This window comes from Archocentrus centrarchus, chromosome 20 (assembly GCF_007364275.1).
Source record: "Archocentrus centrarchus isolate MPI-CPG fArcCen1 chromosome 20, fArcCen1, whole genome shotgun sequence".
Taxonomy (NCBI): Eukaryota; Metazoa; Chordata; class Actinopteri; order Cichliformes; family Cichlidae; genus Archocentrus; species Archocentrus centrarchus.
In genome coordinates this window covers 29,945,305-29,959,318 of record NC_044365.1, presented here as the reverse complement: position 1 = coordinate 29,959,318, position 14,014 = coordinate 29,945,305, and the positions used below count along the sequence as shown (strand labels likewise).

Sequence of the window (14,014 nt, the reverse complement as noted above, 5' to 3'; positions counted from 1 at the left end):
CATGCTGGGGTATGTACATATCACTGTTGTAGACTTATTCATATCACATGAGATTCTGGGAGGGGGTATGGGGTTAAAATCCAACTCCAATTTACAAATCTGAGATAATTTTCATACTCCCCTCTGAAGATTTTTTTACATAGAAATGAAGGCAGTGGAGGGTTTAGAAGGGCACAAGGAGTCTTTTGAGACTGCAAAACAGCATAATTGTTTTGCTATCCAATCGGGTGTTATACTACACATAATATATGGTTATTTCATACAGCCTCCAGACTGCCAAGATGTTTTCAATTTGGCACGGCCCTGCGATCATGATATCACAGAGAAAAGAGAGAGAGAGAGAGAGCTTCCAGTCTGGGATGGCCAGAGCAGTGAGAGGGCGATCATTTCGCCAAACTCAAAGGCTCTTTTCCCTCCTCTCTCCCTCTCTCTCTCTCTCTTTCTCTCTCTGGGACGAATAATTCCACAGTTGCTGAGGCACTGAAAAAGCAATCTGCGGAATACCCCAGGGTCATGTCTGTGGCCGGATGATTTGTGTGAAATGTCATACATTAAATATAAGTTTAACATTCAGCCCGGTGCACTGTAAAACTGCCCTGTCGTTGCCACAGTCCACCATTTCCCTCTGTGCAGGGAGGGTTCGAGTTCAGGAAAGCGGTCACAAAGGAGTTGGACACACAAATACACACAGAGACATGGACGCACACACACACACACACACACACACACACAACACCCCCTGTGTCTGCCCAATCTTAGAGGGAGTAGAAGGAAAGGGGGGGTGCAGACAGCGGGAAGTTGTGAGGCCATTCGATCTACAGCTGCCTTTCATTTATGAATGTGAGAACACTAACTTTTTTCTTGAAAAATATTTCTCTACATATATATATATATATATATATATATATATATATAATGTATGTTCCATTTTTTCAATTTAATCTTGTATTTTTCCCAAGGAGCTTTTGGCCCAGACAGGAACTGAGAAAAAGAGGGAGTGGGGGGTAAAAAGGGAGGGTGGGGAGAGGTAGACAGACAGATGGACACAGAGACGGACAGTCGGTCTCGAGGCAGGTGTTGAATTCGCGTCCAGCTCGAGATGAAAAAAAGTACGAGAGGAGGTGAGGAAGGAAAAAAGGGTTGTAACTAATTCATAAAGTTTCGGGAAAATGGCAGCCACTGAGAGGAAGAGAGAGAGCGAGAGAGAAGAGAAGCGAAAGACAGAGGAAAAAGGTGTCTCCGGGGACTTCAGTGAAGCAGTCATCCCAGAGAGGGAGAGGAGATTCTGTCCATCCTAGCAGATGAGAAAGAAATGACAGAGGGGGTACAAAGGATGTCATCTGCCAGATGGACAACTGATGAGTTTCCTCCCTTTTCTCTTTGTCTTTCTTTTTTCCCCCCTCATGGCTTGTTTGTTTGTGTGCAGTCTTTGCCTCTAGAAAGTTTCTGACTGAATGACTACAATAAGATCATGTGTTTGATATGTAAAGGGGAAATGTGGATATTTCAGAAATGTGAAATCCACTGAAGAAGGCCAACTTTGGTGATGATCAAAGGGCGAACACTGGATGGTTTGAGTACAGAAAGTATAAAACACTATATCAGCCCTGATTAAGCTGTGCCAGACTCAGGTGGATATTGTTCATGAATGTAATTATATACCTCTGTGCATTTTCAATATATTCTTATCTACTTGGCACAGTTCAATTTAGTTTTCGCCTGCTGGTGTTTGACAACATTTGCATCTAAAAAAATCCATGCACCCTTTCTACAAATTCTGCTTATTATTGCCATGAAAGAGCTTACCACCAGATTTATCAATTTCACCTTGAAGGTGTTGTACTTGCTAGTGCATTTGTAAGCAAGCCTGGACTCTTTGAAGACAAACACAGTATCGTACAATCTGTAGCCCCCCCTCTTTCCCACCCTTCTCCTCCCTTCCCACTCCCTACTTCAAAGCAGAAAGGCTGAGATGAAGGTTTGGAAAGAAATGGAAAACAAATTGTTCATTTGTATCTGGGAGGAGACCAGACACTTGAGCAAATGCTCTCTGCGTTCTCTCTTTACACGCGCTGCGGTAAAGTTATCTTAAGGTGGGGCGCGGGAGAGCCGGTGAGAGGCGAGGCCTCGGCAATTGCTGTTTTAAAGTCTCAGCCAGACAATCAAATGTGTAAATGAGAGCGAAGCTAGTCAATGACCACCTTCGGGACAAATCTGCTGGGATACTTGATGCATACAACTCCAAGAGAATTTTCTACATAGTTCTGTGGAAGGAATGCTGCGCTGATGTATTTTTATACTGCAATAGCTGAGGGAATACATAATAATGAAGATCTTTGCAGTGTTTCATTTTTTTTATGTGTCATATTCACATGATAATCTACATTTGGAATTTTTTAAACACAAAAAAATGTGCACACAAAAGCATGACAACTATTACAGGCTGTCATACTTGTGTCATAGGGTTATATTAAAAAATATGTACCTAAATGGGTTCATATTTATTACAAAGAAAGTGTAGACTAATGCATTAGCTTGTAACATTTACCTATATGCATGTTTTTAAAAAACAGAGGATGCACTCTTAACACTTGTGAAAGACCAATTTTCATTCAGTGTATTGTAGAAAAAGCCCCTGTAGCTTTGATCATGAAGGATAAAATTAAGCTCTTTCATTGACAAAATAAAAGAGGCTTTTTGATGTCAAAGTGCATGCTTGGCTTCACTAAAAGAGACCATGCAGTGTTAAATAGATGGCTTGTATTTAAAAAAAAAAAACCTGAGGAGCTTTCAGATAATATGCATATCATTCTGCTTTACTCTCAAAGGTGGTGCTGGACAATCTAAGACACTTTCAGTCACCTCTGTACCAATTTATTGTGTCACTGTTTGAACTCAAGGCCCAACAAAGATGGATCTACCACTTTTTTTGTATTACTAACCTCTATTCAGACACCAATGCAGGATATCTGGGGAATTCAAACCTATATGCCTAAGTCAGTGCTATACAACAGGCTGATGTATGCTTTGTATGAAAGTATCTATACATACTTATACTATAAGGCCGAGGATGAGGAACTGCAAGCCATAAGGATATATCACATAATATTATATATGTTTTGAGCTTCAGACTGATGATAAGGATAAATGGGTTGATGGGAGAAGGCCAGACTGTGGTTCCTTGGCCATTATCCACAGGCAGGCAAATCAAGCCAGCAAATCAGGAACAATGGAGCCCTCAAAGAGCAGAGTGGGGATCAAAGCAGCGCTAACTGGCCATTGCAATCCAATTGAAATGTTCACTTTGCATCTCTCCAAAGGTAATGGATGTGGAGAGTGGGAGGTGAAAAGAAAGGGCTGCCTGCTCACATTTGTCGTAAAATTATGGAAGCTAAGAAGAGAAAGGAGAAAAATGCACGTGACAAGCCTGGCCTTCTCAAGTCATCTGCTGTAGAAGCTTCATAATGTCCCTCGGTTATTTTGACTTTGAATTTGTGAAGACTTTTTTTTTTCCCCCACTCCCTTTTTTAGCTTCCTTTGAACCTTCCAGTGGTTACATTATGATGATATATGAGATGCTATACTATGGCCCTTGTGCATGTGGAGTAGAATTGAGGCAAGCTATTTCTTAAAGTATCCTCTCACTTTCTCTCGTTTCCTCTGTGTCTCTCCCCCTCTTCCTGTCTTTGTCTCCCCAATCACTTCCTCTCTCCATTGCTCCATCTCTCCATTTGAATGTGTTGATCACCTGGGGAGATGCTGCATTAATGCTGACGACCAGCAAAAAGCAGAATCTCCTCTTTATTTATCTGCACTAAAATTCCTCCCAATCTTTCCAGCACATTTCACTCAATCACGCAACTCAGGCCATTCCATTAGCCACACAGGGGCGTTTTACCCCATTGAGCACAACACGCCCCGCACTTCTATGAATATAGATTCCCCTAAATTATGTATAATGGGAGTGCTCCGATTTTAGCATTTTTACTAAGAGGGTTTGAGGGTGTATGAGTTGTTTCTGCTGTTTTTTAAGTGCATCTTGAAATTCACAGAGTATGAGAGACTGGAGATGGTGTTTGCATCCCTTGAGTTTGTAGATTGTAAATGGAATGCGGGTATGGCTGATATTTTAAAGTTGTCAGTAGGTCAGAGAGGATATATATATATATATATAAAATTGCAAACATCTACAAAAACAGCATGCTAACACAAAGCTAGGATATAATAACCCTGGACAAAGAGTGATGTCAACACTGAGTGTAGCAAAAAGCAGTCATTCTTGTAGCATTGTGGCCTTCATTTCTTCACGTACCTCTTTCTACTTGTAGAATCTCTGTATCAGTTGCTGTTTAGTGCTCTGTGGACTGGTTTTCAACTCTTCTGTCCACTTTGTGTTAATGCTCTAACGCTCTACTCAAGACAGTGACCGCAATACTCAGCACAGTTTGATTTGTGTCAGTGTGCAGGACTGCAGCCTAATGTTTATATTGTGTGACAGTGCATTTCAAGACATGTTACAGAGTAATGTAATGAGTACTAAAATGAACTGCTTTGTTCAGGTGGTTATTAAGTACCATGATGCACTGCTTTCCAAAAAGATAGTGACTAATATGCAATACATTACCTGTGGTGATATATGAATCTCTGAGGTGCGTTCATACATTTTTAAACCTTACCTGATTTCACTTTGGCCACTTTCACGTTCACAATCATGCTCTCTTACACCTCTGGACCTTTTCTCAGCACTTTTGCTTTTGCGATAAGCACGGGGTCTTCTCCACTGTTAAAATTTTAAGCCTTAAAACTGATTGGTTTATTTTGTCTCTCTAAGCCAGCACGAGATGCCGTGCTGGCCACAGTTCCAGTCGTTCTGCTGAATATTCTCCCTCAGAGACTACAGGACATTACAGCAGAACTCAGTGCTAACATTCCTCAACCTGTGGGCCGAAATCACAGCGCACAACCTGATGAATGTCGTTTCCTATTCTCATGCTGTACATGATTTTTCTCTCTTGGGGCTTCGAAAGTGTGGACTCCTCCACTAAAAACTGTTGAAAACTTCTCAATCGTAGTCCAAGACCCAGCCATCATTACCAGCAGTGATCTTTTAATCAAAATTCGGGTCAGTTTGAAGCAGAAGTTGATTTTTTTGCTCTCTACGTGAGTTTATGGCCTGTGGTGAGTGCACAGTATGAGTGGTCAGAACAGAACTTCTAGGGAGCGATCTCAAAAATAATGGTTACTCTGGAATCTGTCTGGACATGCCCGAGAAGATAGCCTTGAACAGGAAATTGACCACATTTAAATTAGGTTAGATTTCAGGACCTTTTCACAGAACTTTTTGATCACACCTCATACACATATGTGTGTGTGTCTGTTTGATTGCAGTTAATTACATATCAGTTAATTCATTCTACCTTATGAAAAATCTGAACAACTGTTAGCTGTAGCAGTGATTTGAATGCATATCACTGTTGCTTTTATTAGTATACCTCAAGTTGGACCTATCTCACAAGTAACTAATGGCTTAGTCTAGAGGTCTGGATTTGATCTCTTGTCGTGCTGAACATTTTCCGCTCCAAGTGTGAGTAGTATGACTAATTGGATGGTAAGTAACTTTAATTCACATGTTGGCAGTTGGTGTCCATGTAGCTCAGCAGGAGGGAGGGCCACAGCTGAGCTATATCAACAAACAGACCAGCAATTCTATAATCAGAACAAAATCAACATCCTCATTACTGACTCCAAGCTGCTGCCTACATCAAAAAGGGCTTCAAAACTCTCCGTTCTTGTTTTCCGGGAGTGATTATGTTTAGTGTCAGCCCAGACATATCAACATTTTTTTTTTTTTTCCCCTTTTTCGCACTGAGACGTGCTCACCAGAATGCTAACAACCTAATGGGAGGGAGGGTGGGGTGGGGGTGTGGGGGGTGAAGTTAAAGATATTTTAATCGGTTTCCCATTTTGGTGGTTTATTTTATGTAGTGCTGTAATAATGTCACAACATCTCAGTGAAGTAAGACGTGCCAATTAAAAATATTTTCACAGTCGTGCATGTACATATCCAAAGTTGTTGTTGATTATTGATTAAAGGCGCATTTTAGGTGTTGAAGTTACAAATTTCTCTTTCTTGGACGTGCTTGTTTTAAACTTCCCAAGAGTCTGATGTAAATAACTGACATTGTTAATCTGGTGACTAACAGAAACCTCATTATTTGTCTGCTTCTTCAGTGACAACCTGAACATGATTTGACTTTGTCCACATTTCCTGGAGCCTGCACTTTATCCTTATGTATGTGGTTTTTTTGGGGTTTTTTTTTTTTTTTTGGCTAACTGTGATCCTATACATGAGTAGCGATGCTAATTATGTAGCATACCGTGTGCCTTATGACCTCACGCTGTTTGTGTTGAGCTGCACTGTTTATGGAGCCTTAGTGTGTCTGTACCTGTGGTCTGCGGTTAGCCTAGCTCTACCGGCTTCAATATTTCTGTCAGCAGAATAAAAACATCAACACTGAGTGAAAAATGTGTCCACATACATTTTTTTTTACTGTGTTTTGCTGCTCTTTTACATTTAAAAATTAAAATAAGTGCACAAAATGTATGCAAAAAATATATATATTAAGAATTCTTGTCCAGCTTTTCCTCCATTGCTGCAAATGCATCGACAGTGCCAGATGCAATGATTAAATCGTGCACCTATCAGATCTGAGATGGGGCAGAGCCGGAGCTTTTGGTTATTTGGCCAACTGCAGCTTGGCTGCCCTAGCACTACTCATTCAGCTGTCTTATTTGATCACAGCCTAATATCTTATAATACATGCTATATTATCACATGACTGTGCATTTTATTTGCCTGCAGCTATGCTTGGCAGGAACCAGCACAAAGTAAAGGCCAATAGGTCGAAGGTTGTTTCATGAATATTGACACCTTCTGAAATTATGCTGTGGAAATTCAAACATATGTTGAAATCTTTTTTTTTTTTTAAACATGATTCCTGGTGATACAGCAACTGTGGTAGTATGGAGATGAGAGCCAGAGAAACTGTCAGTGCCTGTCTCAGGCTGAACTAGGCCTGGACGCTGGCTGTCTCTGCTGTTAGAACGTAATGGACATGTCACCCTTGAGGAAAAGCTGCTGGCTGCTTGGGTCACCATGCCCTTCAGCACATGACACTCACGCTGCCGGCGTGACAGGAACATGCAAAAAAAAAAAAAAAAAAGCGTACGGACGCCATGGCAACTGAATCCGTATACGCGTGTGCATGCGCTCACAGCTGCGTGTTTATGTGTGCGTATTGATCCAATGTGTTGTCTAAACTGTATTATTGACCTAAATGTTGTTTCTAACATCTAATCTGTTCTAGCTCAGATGTAATTTTATAAAGATTTTAGAAACACTTGTTAGATTCACTTAAGCAATTGTCGGCTGATGGGAATTTATTGTGCCGATTCAGATGGATTGCTTTCATAAAATCTGATGTTGCATTGAGGGAGCCAAATATAGAAAGTGTTTCAGTAACCGTATGACGCCTCAACACACACGTATGCACACCCACACCCACACCTACCTGCCTACACACACAAATAAACATACGACAAACACTCTAACATATACGGACACAAACGCACACTTGTTATCGATCTACAGCTTAGCTCATGCCAGCAGGTAGTCCAACTCACTGGTTATTCTGAGGAATTGCTTTCAGTGGCTCTGTACACACACACACACACACACACACACACACTACAGGATTGTTTCCAGTGGCTAAATCTACACAATTTGTACACAGCCAACTCTTAAGACACCATCACCTCCTCTTCACAGATCAAGGGCTGAGTTTGTCGATACCACACACACACACACACACACACACACACACACACACACACACACACACACGCACACAAACACTCTCGCAGCCTTATAACTGAACCATGTTAAATGCCGTGAGAGAATCAAGTTGAATACTGTTGCATAGTTAGTTTGTTATCCTGTTCTCTCATCTCTCCATGTCTGTCCCTTCCTCCTCTAAATATCGTTCTTCCTCCTTCTCTGTCATAGTCATGCTTTTTGAATTCTCTTTCCAGATGATAACACACTTCGGGGTGTAAAGGACAAGGGATTAGAGCTTTGTGTGCGAGCATATGAATGACTTAGGCCTGCTTAGGTGGATGTGCGTGTCATGTTTATTGTGATCCCAAACAGCCAAGCCCTGCCTCTGCCCCCTTTTTTTTTTTTAAATCTAATTTGAAAATAAGTAAGGGAAGCACAAAGTTCATTTTGCAAAACCAACATTTGGTACAATAGAATGTTTCTTATTAAAGTTGATCAACCAGTCGGCAACAAAAGAATCCTTCACTGAAGAATATGAAGTGAAAATAAAAAACAGGGCACTGCAATAGCTGGCACTGCTCTCCTCATAATATGTGCACAGCCTCCTCCTCTCCCAAAATTCGGCCTCTCCCCTTTGAAACGGCTCAAATTAAGATGTTCCAAGGATTTTCTTGCTCCTTCCCGCTCCTCCTGAAAGGTCATAAGTCTAATGCAATTATTGCACATAACTGTGGTAAGGGAAACACATGCCAAGAGATGATATGAACATACAAGCTGTAAACTGCAACTTTCTCTTCACTAAGCAGAATGTTGCTTTTTTACGACTGAATCAATATCTTTAACTAAGCCTTGTAAAGCAGCCCAGTTAGAGACTTTATTTAGGCTTACCTCTGTTTGACCTCCTCGTGCTCTGCCTTGACTTTCCCCTGCATAAGAACAGCAGGAAGCCTTGCATAAGAACCAGGTGGCACTGAAATTGCACCAGTGTGGCAGATTTTTTTTTGTTTTTTAAAAAAGGCATTTATTACATTTCTTGTGATGTATACACTGTTCCTTGATGTGACTGAGCTCTAAATTAGGCTGAAATTGTTGCCCTTTTCCACTTTTTGCAAACTTTACATGCAACTTAAAACATTAAACCTACATACATATGTTGGGCATTTAAGATTTATTAAATGTTGGCATTAGGTTCAATTTAATATAAAACAGATTAAAATCCAAGTAAATAGATATTCATTTTAAGTAATCAAATCAGTTTCAAGGCAATTTTGTTGTCTTATTTAATAGATGTGACTGTTGGACAAAACCTACTAGCTAAGTAAGGAAACATGACGCTGAGATGTGATCAGTTTTGCGTAGAAAAAAAGATTGAAAATGAAGGGAAAAGCAAGAGAGAGAGAAGGCCAGTAGTAGATTGTTGGAGAAGGTTCTCGTTTGACAAAATTCAGCCACTTCTAAATCGAGGTTATTCCATTCAAATCGCCCAAATCAAAGTATTTTTCTGCCTCTCTGTTTGAGACTGGATTGGCAACTGTGACACGCAAGGTGAGAGTCATGTGACTGTAGGGGTAGTAACCATTGCAGCTTGATGTTGCTACCAAAAAGAGCTTATAGACTTACGTATTATGTTATAGCATCCTTTCTTGATTGCTTACTAGGCTAGTTTATGGTTGCAAGCTATGTACTTTTCAGGGTTTAAAGTTTCTACATGTGCAAAAGACAATTTTTTCAGAACACAACTATGTTTATATAGTGTGTGTGTGTGTGTGTGTGTGTGTGTGTGTGTGTGAGAGAGAGCAAGAAAAATTCCAAGAAATTAATCAGACTAATTTAAATTTAGGCAGTGTATTTTGTACAAACACACCAACAGTTTTTTTTTTTGTTTTTTCTTTTGTATTAACACCCCTAAATTTTTCCATGATTTGACTGTAGTGTTACCTGCTTAATTAAACAATTTTTTCACCATTTTGATCTTCTGTGCCCGCTCAAGTCTTAATCCAGTCGAGACAAATATAATGAGCAAAACTGGTGGGGAAAAAGAAAAGGAAAGCAAAACTTATAACAATTATAATAATCAGCACTAACTTAAAAAAAAAGCTTTTGTGTATGTGTCAAGCTCTATGTAAGTATGTGTGTGCATGTGAGTGCGTGTGTGTGTAGGAGGAGGATGGAGGTGGCGGTGTGAGCATGCTCTTTCTACTGTTTGCTCGACTGGTAATCAGCCAAACAAGCTACAAGTCTCTTGCTATGATTTGCCCCCCAGTGTGTCTCCAGTCTGAACGCCTGTGAGTAAATCAGTGTTTTTCTATGCAGACCTTCCTATGTATTTATATAGTATCCAGTCTATACATTACATATAGTATGTCTGCTTCTGTCACTGTGTTTGCATGGGGCTATGACTGCACCTGAGTGTACTGTATGGCCATATGTTTCTGTGTGTCTATTTCAGAATATATATTTGTTTCCTGTGCGCCTTCCCCCTGCTGAGAGCTATACGCTGACTGAGGTTTACAGTTTGTGTGTGTGTGTGCGCGTCTGTCTGTGTGTGTGTGTGTGTGTGTGTGTGTGTGTGCAGTCTTACGTGCTCACAGATGTGTGTATTTACCGGATGGGAATACAACTCCTAGGACATTTAATCTAGGGGGAATTTCACGCTAGTTACTACTTGTCATCAAACGTTTCTAGCGTAAAATACTGCAGCAATCTTTTATTGGCGGATGTTCAGGACGAATTCACTGTCAGACCCGAGTGCCCCGCTGCCCTCCAGATAGACTGAAAGTGTCCATAAGAGTGTGTTTGAGAACAGAAGGAAAGAAAACGAACGACACAAATAGCAGGCAAAGTTTGCCGTCTCAATTTGGATGCTTTTCAGCTGAGACAAATGAATCTGAACTTTGAATGTTTAAGTGTATATGGGTGAGGTGTGTGTGTGTGTGTGGGGGGGGGCTCAAGTTCTAACTTAACTTTATAATGGAAATATACAGAGACATGGAGCCTCTCTCCACACACACACACAACCTCTCTCTTGCTCTCTCTTTCTCTCACTCACAGATCTGAACTCAAGCGTAGGGGAAGACCGATCCAGTGTATCTGCAGCCGTATGTGTTCACTTAGTAAGCCACAGCTGCTAGCACCATTATTATGATTTCCTGTGTGTGTGTATGTCTCTCTGTCTATCTGCTCCCTCAGTGCGCACACACACACACACACACACATCTAAGAGTCCTATACAAATGGAGTTTAGCAGGACCCATATTTTATACCCGCCTGAGTCACTCTGATGTTCAGGTGTTTCACTGTAAAATGTAACCCAGGTTGTCTTCTAATGCGTGCCACAGCCAGAAATATAAATATATTCCCTCCACCCCCTCTAAAAATGAAAGGAACTCATAACTTTTAACTTTAAAAGTCTGAACAAAAGAAGCACTAATCCCTTTTTTGTGTCTCTGTGTTAAAAGCTCTCTGTATTTAAGCGGGCAGTTAAAAACAAAGGACACATTTGTTTAATAGAATATTCCTCCTTGTATTTAAGATGACTCCAAAGCTTTCAAATTTGATCCTTAATGTTTCGACAAGCTGTTCAATCAGTTGTTTTTTGAGGACATTGCAAATGGCAGGCTGTCTCTGAAATACGTTTGCTTGTTTTACCTGACCCACTTTTCCTTCACTATGTCTGTGTGTTTGTGTGTGTGTTTGTGTGTGTGTGTGTGTGTGTGTGTGTGTGTGTGTGTGTGTGTGTGTGTGTGTGTGTGTGTGTGTGTGTGTGTGTGTGTGTGTGTGTGCTTTCGCTCTGTCCCTCTTTGCTCAGAAGGTTGTAAATGTAATCTTAGACACATGTTACTTCGGCTGATGTTTTTCAGATTGATGTCAGTTGCGATTAGCATATCTCCTGCCAAGACACAGGAGTGCTCTTTAGAGTCTGGCCTCATACGCACTCACTCACACACACATGTATGCAAACCGTTGGGTAAACATAGCTCAGCTGCCATTTTGAATGATTGCACAATGATTATTTGATGCAGTGATTTATTTTGAACGCAGCCTGTAAGTAAACTGAAGCAAGAAAAGATGAAAAATCTGACTGACAAGCTCCAAAACAAAATTCTACCCCAAGACAGTCTCCTGACACCCCTTTTCCAGAAACATATTATTACATGCTGGCCCCCCAAACACATTTTAACACTCCCCGGCCTCCAACTTTAATGTCACCGTGTCTGTTTCTTAAAATGCCGTCTGTAGAATGCCGCCACGTAAAGGCAGCTGTGACCAGCACATCCCACGCCGAAACTGTTTCATTTGCATTCATCTTCTGCTTGGGAATGGAGAATTCCTCCTCCAGTGTAAGACAGCGGGGAAACTGTGCAAAATGAATTTCTCGACCATCTCTGGAGAGCAAACGATATAGGGATTCAGAACACACCCTTCAGACAATGGAAGAGGTGGGGGGCTTATTTTCTCTTCTCTCTCCCCTCTTTCCCCCTGTCTGTCTCCACACCTCCCTGACCCTGCATCCCCTCAACCTGCCCAGCAGAGTGAGAGAATAAGTGTAGTGCCAACAGGGGGTGAGGGAATTGGAGAGAGACTGAGAGAAAGTCAGATAAAAGTAGTTAAAAGAAGGAGAAATGGAGAGAGGAGGGGTACGGAAACAACAGGAGAGCGACTGACCAAATACTCAGCGACAGAATGAGAGAGGAAGACAGATGCAGAGAGGGAAAGGAGGGGGGGAGAATATATATGCGGTGGCCAGTGTTGTGAGACAAGGCAGGTTGCTGTCACTTTAAAAATGACTGTAATAAAAGTGACCGCCGGAAGATGGATCTGGTGATTTTGGCTTGCTAATCAGTCATCTGTGAAGAGGACCACAGCCCAGATTCAGCGGCCGCCTGACACCTTTTGATTGATGCCTGTGCCCGATAAAAAAGGCCCATTAACTGTCCTCCTATTAAACTGGGTGAAATGGCAAAAAATGCTCCTCTATCCCACTCCGCTCTTCTGATCTCTCTTTCATTTAAACTCTCTTCCCTTTTATATGCTCTGCCCACTTCTTATCAGCTCTTTCCCAACTGTTAACATATTCTGCTCCTCTTGGAGCTATTACTGAAACAGTGGGGCAGGTAGGAATAATGTTAATCATCAAGGCCTACTTGTGTTTGCGTGTGTTCACGTGTGCACTGAATGTCGCGTAACTGTATTTAAGTTCAGTCCTCCCACTCAAATCAATAGATCACCAGGAGGCCTAAATGCATTAGTCAACGCATCAGCCGGTACCTGCATCAACAGTTCTTGTTATGTATGCAAATGAGCCTGCATAATCAGTGATGTCACAGACCGTGTGACTTCAAACCTTGTTTTTTTGCCACATGAGATTTGTCAGAAAAAATAATAATAATAATAATGACCCCGCAGCTGAATCTCATATCTCCTCACATCTCTCTTCTCTCTCACAAACACAAACACACACACACACACACACACAAAGATTGCCTGCAATAATAATAACCCTACAGACAACAGCCCCCCCCCCCTTCCCATCCCCACATCCCCACCTCAACCCCTCCACCACCACCATCACCACCACCACATACAATCAAACAAAGCCTCTCTCTTACCTTGCGCATGACCAATCCTTCCATCTCTCCCTCTTTTTTTTTTTCACTCCACCATTCTATCTATGCATGCTCTTCCCCTTTCTGTAAACCCAACCACACCTAACAGCAACACCTTGCACTCTCCCGACCATCCCACAGCCTACAGCGCGGCACTCACACCCCCAATAAATACAACCCTGGTCTGCCGTTTTCCTATCTGTCCCTTTTTCTCTGCCCCAGTCTCTTTCCCCCTCTCTCTCTCTCCCTTTCTCGCTCCCTCTGTCTTTCCCTCTCCCCTCGCTCCTGGCTGGTGCTGGTGAAATATCAGGGCAAACGGATTCCAGCTTTTTTCTCTGGCTCAGAGGGGTTGTTCTGTGCGATTTGGCCCTGGGGTGCATTTCAGCACTTCTGATGTGAGAGAGGGGCGAGAGAGAGAGAGAGAAAGAGAGAGGCAGAATGAGAGAGAGAGGGCAACGGAGAGAAAGAAAAAGGAAGTGTGTGTCTGTGTGTGTGTGAGCGAGAGAGGAGGAGAGTGAGGGAGAAAGGAGACATAGCTTGGGTTTATTCTTTCTTTCTGTGGGGCAGTCAG

At 41.8% G+C, this 14,014-nt stretch overlaps 1 long non-coding RNA gene across 1 annotated transcript in view; it reads right to left on the bottom strand.

The window, feature by feature from the left end:
* Window positions 1-13,604, bottom strand: part of LOC115799037 (uncharacterized) — a 29,300-nt gene extending 15,696 nt beyond the window's left edge. Inside the window, exon 1 of the long non-coding RNA XR_004021519.1 lies at window positions 13,447-13,604. This is a non-coding gene — a long non-coding RNA (uncharacterized LOC115799037). The remainder of the gene's footprint in view (window positions 1-13,446) is intronic.
* Between the last annotated feature and the right edge of the window lie 410 nt (window positions 13,605-14,014).